The following is a 13,966-nucleotide window of genomic DNA, read 5'->3' as shown; positions in this document are numbered from 1 at the left end:
GATCAGCAGAAGGTAAATCCAATTATATTATTTACTTTATGCAATTTGTTAGTTTACAGTAGTAGGTAATGAACTTTGATTTGATTTTGCAGGGGTTAGCTAATGTGATACAAGAGATATTTCCTGAAGTTAAGCACAGAAATTGTGCTAAACATGTCCATGCCAACTGGAGTAAGAATCACAGAAGGAAGGCATTCAAGGCTCACTTCTGGCAGATTACAAAGACACCTACTCAAGCACTACTTGCAGAGAAGTTGAAAGATTTAGAGAAGGTAGATGCTACAACACTTCATAATCTCAACAAGTATCCTATGCAGTTATGGTGCAAAGCATTCTTTAAAGAAGAAGTTAAATGTGACTTGGTGGACAACAATCTTAGTGAGGCATTCAACAAGACATTATTGAATGCAAGGTCCAAGAATATTATTCCAATGTTAGAAGATATAAGAGTTTTTGTGATGACGAGGGTTGCAAAGAAGAGATCATTTGCGGAAAGATGGAATGAAATTTATGGGTCAGGTGTGCTGAAGAAATTAAATGAGAACATACTTGGCAGTGCTAATCGGGAGGTTGTTTACAATGGAGCTGATGGATATGAGGTGAAAAAAAAGAAGATTCCAATTCAAGATCAATTTACAGTTGATGACATGTTCTTGTAGACTATGAAAGTTGCCTGGTTTACCATGTTCTCATTCAATTTGTGCTATATTTCACAAGGCGCACCAGCCAATTCAATACATCCATCAATGGTACAGTAAGGATATGTATGTGAAGACTTATGGGCATGTAATTGAGCCACTCAATGGAGAAACGTTTTGGCCAAGAACTGAAGGAGATGAGATACATGCCCCAATTCCAAGGAAGATGATTGGCAGACCCAAGAAAAAAAGAAAGCTTGCAGATGATGAAAAGAGCAAGGACAAAAAAAAAATTGAGTTCAGAGGTTAAAAAGCTGTCAAGGAAATGAAGAATAATGACCTGTCAACTGTGCAAGGGGAAGGGTGTAACACCCTGTGTTACGACCTCCGAATCCGGACTAATTATGGAATTAATTCCGTTAATGTATAATTAAAAAGGATTTCATTGGACTAATATTCCCATTAATTAATTGGTATGGTCCACAATGGATCATGGACCCTTATCCTTAATCAAGTCTTTAATCCGTTAGGAATAGGAAAAGTGGGGCCTTTACTATTCATACTCTAGTTAGGACTCCTGAATATATATATATGGGATTAGTAAGCATTTGGAAACCCTACCACAGTTAATTCTACCACGCGAGACATTCCCCGTGGGAACCTAGCAAAGGAATTCCCTGCCACCGAACCTAGGAAGATCAATTGAAGGAGGATCTTAGTGAAGAACCTTAGTAGCCAAGGATATTGATTAGGGCTAAGAGATAACTCATGTCTTACAAAACCTATTTTCCTTGCTATATCTTGATTATTGGCTCCTTTGATGTGTGATTCTGTGATTGAGTTTTGATAGAGCCTTGCCTAGGGTTTATGTTGTGTTTATATGATAATCTTGATGATCTTGATGCTGTGATTGATTATATGTGTCATTTTGTATTTAATTATGTCTAGAGCTTGTCCCTAGGGTTTATATCGTGAATCTCGTGTGTAGGGTGTGCCGTTTGTTAATGTGCCTTGATTATTATTGTTGATCATATGATTGATTGATTGAATGATGATGGGTATCGTGGTCATTGCGCAATGGTCGATGTGACTGATGAGAATGAGATTGTGATTGGTGGAAATGAATTATTGGCGGAAAGCACAACGAGTGCTCGGTTATCGTGTTAAAGGCACGGACCACCCCTTAGACTTGCTGGCTAAAGGCTTGGGTCAGGGTATAAGCGTCGCGGTGTCATGTTAGAGCTATATGCGCTGACCCCTTGGTAGTGGTGCTAGAGGCACGGACCATGAGAATGACACTTCGGTGCTACCATGTTGGTGGTTACGGAGTGGGGCATGTAGTTGCTCCGGAGGAATAAGGGAGACGTTATAAAGGGTGGCCTGGAGGTACAGGTTGGAACTGATATAAGGATGAAGAGGAGTAAAGGTTGGAACTTGGTATAAGGTTGGAGGATGAAATGTGTGTTTTGATGCTTGGTTGCTAATTGATGGTTATTGAATCCCGTTACTTGCCTTTAATTGTTAATCATGTGCTTGCTTGTTTATTATGCCTTGTAATTGTAGGACGCATGCTAGTGGTATTCGTGATGCCGTTCCGTTATTATATTCTGAGTCCTGATTCTGATTTGAAAGCTAGTGATGCTTAAGGCTATAAATGTATTCCAGTTCCAAAATGATTTCCTATATTTATATTTATTGTACTTAACGCGTGTGAGTGGGTTCCTCAGCATCATTCGCTGACGGTTGCTACTATATGTTTTTCAGGTGATGATATTTAGCTAAGGAGTGCGTTAGATAGACCCGTAGATTTAATTATAGTTTATGCCTTGTTCAGATAGTCTAGCTTGTGCATCTAGGTTCTCAAACCTAGATGTGGCATAGCACCCCGACTCTTACGGATTGTTTATGCTCTGTTTGGGACGATCAATGATAGTTTGCGTTATTTATATAAGCTTTTTAATTGTTTTAAAAATTAGGGGTGTTACAAAGGGGCACAACAAAAGATTTTGTCCTACATTGTCAAGCCAACAAGGAGAATGTGGAACTTCTAGTGCTGTTAGAGGAAGGGCTGCAAGTGTTAGAGGAAGAGGGAGAGAGACTGCATTATCTTAAGAAAGCATTATTGGAATGCCAGGTAATTACATTAAGCTAAACCCTATATGTATATCAACTCTAGTTCTGTTGGATTATGATACTAATATATTATTTATGTTTGTAGATTGCATACAAAACTGAACTGTTGAAGGGTTTGGGCTACTATTTTGCTACTACTGAAATATATTGTTTATGTCTGTATTATTGGTAGTAATGTATTTTAGGTACTGATTTGCTACTGATCAAGGCAGTTTGGGCTACTGTTTTGCTACTGATTTAAGGCAGTTTGGCTTACTAATTTTTGCTATTGATGTAAGGCAGTTATGCCTACTGTGATGAATAGTAGATTTGATACTTTTATGTAATGGTTGTAATGTACCCTGTAATGGCATTTTGGCTACATTAATGGAATGACATTTTGGCTACTTTTATGGAATTGCAGTGTGGCAAGTTTTTTGTAATGGCATTTTGTCTACTTTTATTGAATTTCATATGGCAGTTTGGAACATAACCAGGAATACCAAACTAAAAATACAATATCAAAGCCATGAATGCCATATGGAAGTTTGTCTATTTACACTGAATGCCAATGTCAAACTACAAAATACCAAATCAAAGCTGCTAAACCAATTGAAAATACCAAATCAAAGATATTTCATTACAATGTCAAAAGATTTCATTTTCTACATACAAAATTTTTCTACAAGAAACACAATTACAATTATAAGAAAAACACACTTTTCCCTCAACACTTCGTTTTCATTTTTTCATTGCACTATAGTCATTTGCAATGAGTTCTTTTACACCTTCTATTTCACACCTCAAAGACACCACCAGCTTCTTTAGGTCTTCATGCTCACCTTCCCCCTCTCATTTCACTTTGATCCTTCCATAGGAAGTAGCCACAACCATTTCCATCCTAGAAAACTGAATTTCAAAACTAACCACAACCATTTCCATCCTAGAAAACTGAATTTCAAAACTAACATTATCAAACAATCCAATAAATAAACACTCAGACCAATAAATAAACACTCAGACACTACGTATAATTTTCAAAATGCAGAAAACTCAAAAATCATTTCCAAAATTCAATAAATCCCAACCTTCCATCTTTGACACCCGAAGAATTGCTTTTCCGACTCTCTAGTTTTGCAAATTGGAGCTTTCAACCCACAATTACAATATTTACTCTCACTCGTGATGAATTCAAGGAAGGAGACGTTTATACACATATTGCTTCGTCGTAAGGCGACATCTCCAGTAAGTTGTGGTTGATTTCGTGGCCGGAAAAAGTCCAACACCTCGGAGTTGTGCGTCTGTGTGTCGTGGGTGATTGTAAAACGGGTTAGTTTTAGGACGAAATGTAAGATACAAAATTAACACTGGATATAGAAGGAAATGTAAAATATATAATCCACATCAGCTTACCACCGGATCTATGTCATCAATTTTACAGGGAAACCTGTAAAAAAGGCTAGGCGGGAAAAAAAAAATTAGTTTGTGTATCGAATCAGCACATATAAAATGTCAGGGTGCAGCATGAACAATGTCGTTTGATTCAGGGTGCGGGATGACACTTCAGCCTAGAAATTATGAATCTATAGTATAGAAATTATGAATCCAATTTCGTGTGCACCTTGCATGATGCACACGCTTGCACAACATAACGATCCCACAACCAATGACAAATTATTGTGTGAACCATGATCCACATAGCTGTGTGGATCATGAATAGAGGTGACCACGGTTCGATTTCGGTTTCAGAAATGGACAAATTGGAACCCGCGGTTCCGGTTAGAACCGGCTAACCATCGATTCTAACCGGATTTATATTTTAAAAAAAAAAACTAAGTTTAATTATTTTTGGCCATGTTATTGGCCAGATGTCTAGAATTTTGAAAAGCCAAAGCCGCGGGCTTTTGCTTTTCAACTTCAAACATATATAATTTTTTTTTTTTTCGATTTGGAACCGAAACCCGGTTCCGATTCTAGATTATACAAAACTGGAACTTTAGAGTTTCGATTCCGGTTCGGTTCGGTTAGCACAGTGTACGGTTCGGTTCGAATCTTCTGGTTTGAACCGAACCGTGATCACCCCTAATCATGAATGTGATATACATTTTTAATATACTAAAAGTACATTATTTGAGGTTGTTTTTAAATATAAAAATTAATTTTAATTGATTTCTCTGCCAAAAAGTGTAACAATTTCTTGGCTAGCTTTCTCTCTTTCTTGTTCATGTAACAAGCTTCCTCCTTCCTTGCTCTTCTTCTTCCTTCGTGCGTGCTTCTCTGATGGATTCCCAAGTGTAGGAAACACAAAATCCCCAAGCTCCTTTACCTAGTCCACCAAATATTCCACCTCAATAACCTCCCATACCTCTCACTCACACTTCTCTACAACAACTGCCGTTACCCTAAGACCTTGAACAGGCATGTGTTGGCTTATCTATTCACGGTTCTGAATTGATCTTTGATGAGGAGATCAGTCCTGAAGATGAAGGAGACTTTCGTTTTACTCTTGTTGGCAAGCTCCTTTCAGACAAGATCATCAAGTTTAACTTTATGAAGGAGACTATGGCGTCGATGTGGCGCCCAGGTAGAGGCTTGGTGGTTGCTGAGCTCGCCCCAAACCTTTTCCTATTCCAACTCTTTCATGAAGTAGATATGAATCGCATCCTAGAGAACGGACCATGGTCATTCGAGCAGAGCTTACTAGTCCTAGCGAGGCTTCAGCCAAATGTCCCCCCACCTGCTGTTCATTTGGATAAGGTAGACTTTTGGATTCAAGTGAACAACCTCCCCCTGGGCTTTTTCTCTGAGAAGGCTGTCGCGGCAATAGGGAATTTTGTGGGAACACTTATTCAGTCAGATAAGAACAACTTTGATGGGTCATGGAAATCTTTCCTTCGGATCCGTGTTACACTGGATATTACGAAGCCCCTTACGGCTAAGATGAGGGTCAATCGGAAGGATGGTGACTGGTCATGGATATCTTTCCGCTATGAGAAACTCCCACATTTCTGTTTCATCTGCGGAATGATAAGTCACACAGAAAAGTTTTGTCCGAAATTGTTTGAAGGGTTCAAGCTTAATGATGTCAAACCATTTGGGCCATGGTTGCGTGCTACGGGTTGCCGTGCTTCTTCGACGGCAGGCAATAGGTGGCTCTTTTCCAACAATCCTCGTCGTCTTGAATTAGGACAGATGAGTGGCCTCAATAGTGACAAATTTGCTACAAAGGGGAGTGGCACATCAGAGAAGGTACAACAGTCTGCGCAAAAGATTATATAGGGTATGGAAGGCGAAAATTTTCATCACGTGTCCTCGGAGCGTGGAAACATGCAGATGGAACAGGATGTACCGTTGGCTGCTGATGGGGATCATTTTTTGACTAATTCTGTGGATGTGGGCTTGGTCTTGTTGGACCAGAAGCGTAGAAGAATGTATTACCAAGGCCCAAGTTCTAATGTTTCCCACTAGCCTAGTTCGTTGAGTCCCCTAGAGCCCCTTCCAAAAAACTTGCATATGGCGGGTCTTGTGAGCCAGGCCCGCCCAACACAATGAATCTCCTAACCTGGAACTGTCGTGAGCTTAGGAACCCAGCGACAGTTCAAGTTTTAATGGATCTTGTCCACTCAAGGAAGCTTAATGTGGTGTTCTTAATGGAAACGTTTATGGGTCTAAATAAACTCCAGCTCATTAAGGCCAAACTTGGTTTCTCGAGTCTTTTCGTGGTTAACAACGAGGGTCACAGAGGTGGTCTCACTATGTTCTGGAAGGATGGCACAGAGGTGTGTATCAAGTCATTCTTAGTCAATCATATAGATGTTGAGGTCTCTCTCAACTCTGTCGACCCCAAATGGAGATTTACTGGTTTTTACGGCGTCCCTGACCGCCAACATCGACAAGATGCCTGGTCACTCATCAAACGGCTCTGCACTCTCAACACCCTCCCTTGGGTGGTAATGGGAGATTTCAATGATGTCCTTTATCCCGATGAAAAAAGAGGTGGTAACCCCTAACCTGCTCGGTTTATGGAGGGTTTTCGTGAAGCTATTGAGTTCAGTGGTCTTAAGGACTTCAAATTTGGAAGCTACCAGTTCACTTGGGAACGGCCCAGAGGTACGTTGCACTGGGGGGAAGCCAAACTCGATACGATCCTGGCCTCGGATGAGTGGTCTGGCTTATTCAACCAAGCTACTGTCGCTTTCATTAATGTTCCAAAGAGTGATCATTTACCCCTTCACTTAAAAATCTTGCTGTCTATCTTCAACTCCCGTAACCCTAGGTTTCGTTTTGAAAATCTCTAGCTTAGGGAATCTCTTTGCAGGGAGGTCATGCAACATTGTTGGTCAAATTTTTAGGGACGTTCTCTTCTCGACCGTATTGGTCGCTGTGGGAAAGTCATATGGATTTGGGGGAAGAATTATGCGAGGGATTTCCATAAGCGGCTGAACTGATTTGGGGGAAGAATTATGCGAGGGATTTCCATAAGCGGCTGAACTATTGGAGGAAGGCTATGGACCGAACAAAATCTCGTCATGATACCTATGGGATTATTTTGTTCAGAACAACGCAATGGGAGTATTTAAGAGCCCTTAACCAACAGAACGACTACTGGAAGTAGAGGGCCAATCAGTTCTGGCTGAAGGAAGGTGACACCAATTCGAGCTACTTTCATAACACAGTCAGACGACGTAGACAGAACAATGCCCTCTCGTGGCTTAAAGACATCGATGGTAATTGGGTCTTGCGCGGTAATGGTTTGGATTCCCTTATTAATATGCATTTCAATGATTTATTTTCCAGAAGGGATAGGGATCCTAGTAACATTCTTGAGGGTATCACCCAAAGGGTGTCTGAGCACCAAAATGCCCTGCTCACTTGTAGAGTGACTGCAGATGAAGTAAGGAAGGCCTTATTCGGCATGAAGCCTAATAAATCCTCGGGGCTAGATGGCTTTACACCGGGATTTATCAGCACTTCTGGGATATTATCAGTAGTGAGATTGTGTCCTTTTGCTCTGAATGTCTGGTTTCTGGGAGGCTGGCAGAGGGAATCAACTCTACCCATATAGTTTTAATTCCTAAAAAAACAACACCAGAACACTTGGGGGATCTTCGGCCCATTGCATTGTGCAACGTTCTCTATAAGCTCTTATCAAAAATTCTGGCCAATAGACTCAAACCTCTCTTGGGTGATTTAATCTCTGTTTCTCAGTCTACCTTCATTCCTGGGAGGCTTTTCACGGATAATGTTATGGTGGCTTATGAAGTTAATCATTTCCTCAAAAGAAAAAGACAAGGAAAGGTGGGTTATATAGGTGTTAAACTTGACCTTAGCAAAGCATATGACTGTGTAGACTGGTTCTTTCTCAAAGCTATTCTCATTAAATTGGGTTTTGGGAGTCAGTTCACCTATCTCATCTGGTAATTTGTCTCTACTATCAACTACAAAATTCTGTTGGAAGGGAGGGAAATTGGCTCAGTCGTTCCTAGTAGAGGGTTAAGATAGGGAGACCCAATCTCACCCTATATTTTCTTATTTATATTGGAGGTGTTGGATACTATGATCAAGAAACAGAGAATGATTGGTCAGTTTCATGATATTCAAGTAGCCAGGGGTGCCCTAGAAATCTCTAACTTATTCTTTGCAGACAACTGCTATATTTTTTGTAGGGCTACTATCATGGAATGTTCCATACTTAAGGATATTATTCAAAAGTTTGTTTTTGCCTCAGGCCAAATTTTGAACCATGCCAAATCTTCCATCAATTTTAGTAGGAATGTTAATACTTCAGAAAAGACTCTTTTGTGTTTTGAACTGGGAATTAGTGAGGGCTCCCTTAGTGGGTCTTACCTTGGGCTACCTTCCTTGATAGGTAGAAACAAAAGGGACGTACTAGGCTATACCAAAGAAAGGGTCCTGGGCAGAATTAAAAGTTGGAACAATAGATTTCTTTCAAGAGCTGATAGAGAAATCCTAATAAAAATTTCCTCCAAGCCTTACCGACCTATGCAATGAGTGTCTTCATCCTCCCTCTTGAAATGAGTAGAGAGATAGAGAGGGCTATGAATTGTTATTGGTGGGTTGTGAGGGTGAAAGGAGCAGGGGTATTAGGTGGAAGAATTGGGAATCCCTCTGTGTTCCAAAGAATTGGGGTGACATGAGATTCAGAAGGCTTAGGGACTTTAACTTATCCATGTTAGCTAAACAGTCTTGGAGGCTAATTCAAAATCCTAACTCTTTGGTTGCAAAACTGTTTAAGTCTAGATACTATTCCAATGGTTCTTTTCTGGAGGCTTCTTTGGGAGGGAATCCCTCCTTCATTTGGTGTAGAATTTTTGAATCCCAATCTATTATTAGGGATGGATATAGATGGAGGGTGGGTAACGGGGCCTCTATTAAAGTGTGAGATGATCCTTGGATTCCTAACAATTCTTCTCCTTGTCTTCAAACTCTAGTGATTGAACAACTCAAGGACATCACGGTGGACTATCTCCTTAACATGCAAAATTCTAATTGGGATGCTGAAATCCTCAAGGATCTTTTTACTGAAGACGATGTTCATAGGATCCAGAGTATTCAAGTAGCTGTGGACCAAGTGGATCGAAGGACAAAATTATTTGGAGGGGAGATGCCAAAGGAAAGTTTACTGTGCGTAACTGTTATAAGTGGATCCAATACAACTACAGTGATGTTCTTACCCCATCCTAGACAAGTATGTGGAAATTTAAGCTTCCTCCCAAGGTAAAAACATTTTTCTGGCAGTTAAATTCCAATGCTCTACCAACCTACTGTATGATGTGTACAAAACATGTCCAAACTCCTACTACATGTTAGCTATGTGCTACTGGAGAGGAGTTCAATGCTCATCTATTTGTGAGATGTGTTTTTGCAAGAGAGTGCTGGGATCGCATAGGTGGTATTATTTATGGGTTGACTGTCTCTTTTTAGGAATGGATAGACTCCTGTTTTAATTCCTTAGATGATTCAGTCATTTGCCACTTGATTATGATATGCTGGCGCATCTGGGAAGCCCGAAATGACAAGGTTTGGAATAACATCTCTACTACTGCTTCCATAGTTGTTGATCAGACATGTATCTTTCTTCACGAATGGCGTTCAATTAATTATGGTAATCATCTTTTTGCTATATCGGATACTCATGTTATGAACTAGTCAAAACCTGATTCTGGTTGGTTGAAAGCTAACGTGGATGCTGCTTTCAATTCTCAAAATCAAAAGATGGGGCAGGGTTTCGTTCTTAGGGACTCTGAAAGGAGTCTTGTGGCAGCTAGGCAAATGGCATGGATTGGCTGCTTTGATCCAGGTGAAGCAGAAGCTCTATCTGTCCGCGAGGCACTGAAATGGATAAAAGCTCTCAATTTTGATAACATTTAGGTGGAAACAGATTGCTTACAAGTTGTCAGTGCCATTCATGATCACCATGCTACTTCCTATTTTGACTTGCTTATTAATGATGTCAAACTTCTAGCTAGAGAATTTACAAATCTCAGCTTTTCTTTTGTGAAACCGTCTGCAAATAGGGTCGCCCACGTGTTAGCTAGGGATGCCCTATCCAAGTCTGGCTGTGTGAACTGTGTTTCGGTCCTTTTTCCTCTTATTTCTCATGTTTGGATTCTGATTTAGCTTAATATATTTCGCGTTTTTCCTTTAAAAAAAACATTATTTATGTATTAAATGTACATTATTTGATAATATATAAAAATTATGTACTTTCAAATAATGTACTTTTAGTATATTTAAAATGTACCTTTTGTTATTTTTTTATTTATGGTTCACACTAGATATGATTAATCATTCAATTGGGAGCTGCTGAAAGAATTATAATTCCACTACCCAATCACTTACAACTACATGCTCTCAAACTTTTTTACAATTACCAATTTACCACTCACCGCAACTATTAGAGGGTAATCTATATAAAAAAAAAAAATTTACAAAGAAGAGTATCCAATTAACGTCGTTAGATAGATTCCATGATAAATATTTTCTCTCATCTGCAACACTAGACACTTGAGTCAAAGTATCATAGAACTCTATAGACTATTGTCAGGGAGATTTTATACTTTATGTGCATGTACTAAATTTGGTTGTATGATAGAGTTCACCCATATAGTGAAGTTAGCATGTCTCAACCAAAAAAAAGGCCAAATAGCTTTCACCCATTGGTTTCCCATAAAACTGGCATTCTCCTTCATTTAGGGTACATTTGAAAATTTAGAAAATATTTTTCGAAAAATAATTTTTAAAAAACTATCTTTTTTCATTTGGTTGAAAATAAAGAAATTGTATTTTTTCTGTTTGGTTCATTTTTATAAAATTAAATATATTACTACCTCCGTCCCATTTTGTTTGTCTGGTTCGGTTAACGAGGCTTGACTGAAGCTATTTTTACTTAAATTTTTCATAATATTAAATTTATTTTTAGTATATAAAATTTATATATTTAGAAACTACATTAAAAGTACTATTAAACATAAAAAATCAAATTTAAAAATAATTAAAAATTACTAAAGAAAATAAACAATGAAGAAAGGGTTGGATTGACCAATGAATAGTAAACAGGACAGGCAAAATGGGACAGAGGGAGTATTTGTTATATAATAAAAATAAGGTTATCCTTATTCCTGCAAATCTCTATCACTTTTTAAAACGGGTCCCACTTCTACATCATCAAATTGTCAAATTTTCCACTATTTGTTCTACATCCTTACAAATCTCTCACACTCCCAAAAATGGGTCCTACTTTAATATATTATAAATATAATAATAAAAGAATTTTTTTTTTTAAAAAAAAAAAAGAAGAAAAAAAAAGGTAAGCTGCCAACAGAGCTGCCAAGCAAATTGGCTAGCAAATTTGCTAGCCACATGGACAAAAAAAAAAAACAATTTTAGCAATTCCACATCATCTTTTCAATCCAAAATTTGCTAGGATAATCTCAGCCTAATAATAATAATAATAATAATAATAATAATAATAATAATAATAATAATAATAATAATAATAATAATAATAATAATAAGTGGTGGCGGCGCGTTGGTGGTGGTAGTTGTAGTGGAGATGTTGGTGTTGTGGTGGTGGTAATAATAATAATATGAAAACTAGCATGAAAAATATGAGAGAGAAGATAAAAATGAAAAAAAAAATAAAGAATTCAGAAAATGGCTTCAAATTGAGTCTTGTTTTCTTTACTAGAATTAATATTTTTCTTTGACTTTATTTTCCTTGAATATCTAAACACAATGTAAAAAATTTTTTTAAAAAATCATTTTACGAATTTCCGAACAAACCCTTCCATTCTTGTATTACTCCTATTTTTACTCAATTCATGTATTGGGTTTGAGGGCAAAAATCATTATATATATATATATATATATATATATATATATATATATATATATATATATATATATGGTTGCATTCACATGCAAACACCCTTAAAATACAAACATGTGAACATATACCGTGCACACACCTAAATGTGGGTGTGCACACATCCGTGGATGACAGTGCACACATCAGTGGACGACAATGCACACATCCAATGTAGTATGTATGTGTGAATCCTCAGTATTTGGGCCAGTGTCCACACATCTATGAACGACAGTGCATACAGGCGGACAACACACAAAATCATAAAAACTAATCACAACCTTAGATATCCAAAATCCAACGGTACAGAAATGTCCACACGTTTGTATTTTTAGCCATGCTTTTACATGAATGTAATTCTATATATATATATATATATATATATATATATATATATATATAATAGAAAACTTAAAACTAAAAACAAAATTAACATGTTTTCTATTGTTTTTATCATTCTCTCCCTAATTAGGGTTTTTCTCTACGTATCTCCCTACTAGGGTTTCTCTGTTTCCGGCGGAATATTTGATCGACGGCGACGCAATCAGGCAACATGGCTAGCATCAATCAACGACGGCGGGATGATGGTGTTGAGGCAGTGACCGAACGCTGGGCGGATATGGTCCTGGAAGACGAGGAGGTCGGCGTGGAGGCGGGTGACGCATTCGAACCGGTCCCGGGCGTAGGGGCGGTTGTCTACTTTGTAGTCGACCGTTTCTTGACTAAGAAGCTAATTAAGATGGTGTATATGCGCCAGGTTTTAGCCTCAGTATGGCAGCCGATTATGGGTATACGAGTAACGGAATTGCACTCTAATTTATTCCTCTTCGCCTTCTACCACGAGACTAATATGGTGCGGGTGTTGGAGGAGGGACCATGGTCCTTTGATAATCATACGTTAGTCTGCCGCTAAGTATGTGATGGTTACCTCCCGGGGGAGGTTAAATTGGATACGGTTGATATGTGGGTATAGGTGTATGACCTACCTATGAGCTATACATCTAATGTGGTCCTCGAGCAAGTTGGAAATTTTGAGGGAACGTTTATTCGATGTGATGATCGTCGTGTTGGGGGACCGATGGAAATCTTCTACCGAGTACGTGTTGCTGTTCCGGTTGACAAGCCCTTGAAACGGCGTATGAAACTCATACGGCGTGATAAGTCATGGGGTTGGGTCAATCTAAAGTACGAGCGGCTCCATAATTTTTGTTTCTACTGTGGCATATTGGGGCATCTGGAAAAATTATGTGTGAAGGCTAGGGTTTCGGGCGTAAAACCGGAGCTTTATCCATATGGTCCGTGGATGAGGGCGGGGTAGACAAGGGGGCCGAGACCGATAGGGGCTTCATGGCTGCTCCCGCCGGAAAACGAGGTGCCGGTACGGCCGGTACGACCAAGCATGGTGGAGGAGGGGTTGGTTTTGACGGATGACTCCCAAGGTTATGTTCGAATGGCTCGTTCACAACATGAGTTGGACGAAAGAGTTGAGGCCTCGTCGAAGCGCCGCCGGGCGGTGGTTGATGACGCTGCCATGGAGATCTCTGGGCCAAATGGAATGGTGGTAGAAGGTGGTTCAAAAAACTTGCAGATGGCCGGTCTTGGTTCCCAGACCCGCCCGAACCAATGAGTACGCTAAGTTGGAACTGCCGTGGCTTGGGTAATCCACGGACAGTTCGCGAAGTTATGGACCTTGCGTCTCGTAAGAAACCCGACTTTATTTTTTTAATGGAAACCAAGGTGGAACGAATACATGTTGAACGTATTTGTGTCAGGCTTGGCTTTGATGGTTTGTTTTATGTTGATAACAGTGGTTTAAGTGGTGGCCTAG

Source organism: Ipomoea nil, unplaced genomic scaffold, assembly GCF_001879475.1.
Source record: "Ipomoea nil cultivar Tokyo-kokei standard unplaced genomic scaffold, Asagao_1.1 scaffold2280, whole genome shotgun sequence".
In the NCBI taxonomy this organism is placed as follows: domain Eukaryota; kingdom Viridiplantae; phylum Streptophyta; class Magnoliopsida; order Solanales; family Convolvulaceae; genus Ipomoea; species Ipomoea nil.
Note: the sequence above shows the minus strand (reverse complement) of the source record.